Source organism: Mus caroli, chromosome 6 (assembly GCF_900094665.2).
Source record: "Mus caroli chromosome 6, CAROLI_EIJ_v1.1, whole genome shotgun sequence".
Lineage (NCBI taxonomy): Eukaryota > Metazoa > Chordata > Mammalia > Rodentia > Muridae > Mus > Mus caroli.
In genome coordinates this window covers 115,988,984-115,989,345 of record NC_034575.1, presented here as the reverse complement: position 1 = coordinate 115,989,345, position 362 = coordinate 115,988,984, and positions in this window count along the sequence as shown.

Sequence of the window (362 nt, the reverse complement as noted above, 5' to 3'; positions counted from 1 at the left end):
TGTCAATTAACTTATTTTTTTAATACTTGAAAGTAAACAATGTCATTTTTTTTATACCTTTACTAAGAGACACTGCCTGTCACCTGCGCGTGGGAGTGGCAAGGAGGTCTTTGTACATCCCATGCAACNTGATGCAGAACTGACCTGATTCTTGTTACACGCATCTATTTATTAGCCTTCTTAATAATAGTGTTACCGACCTGCTTGGCACCAGGGAGCAGCCCAGGGCCCTGTGGGTCCTTGTTCACAGCTTTGCCGTCCCCTCCTCCACCCGGCACCCTGTTCCTGTTGCCACTGGACTTTTCCAGGAGAATAGCCTCTCTGTGCGGATGCATTTCGGCGCCAGGAGGCCAGGCCTGAAG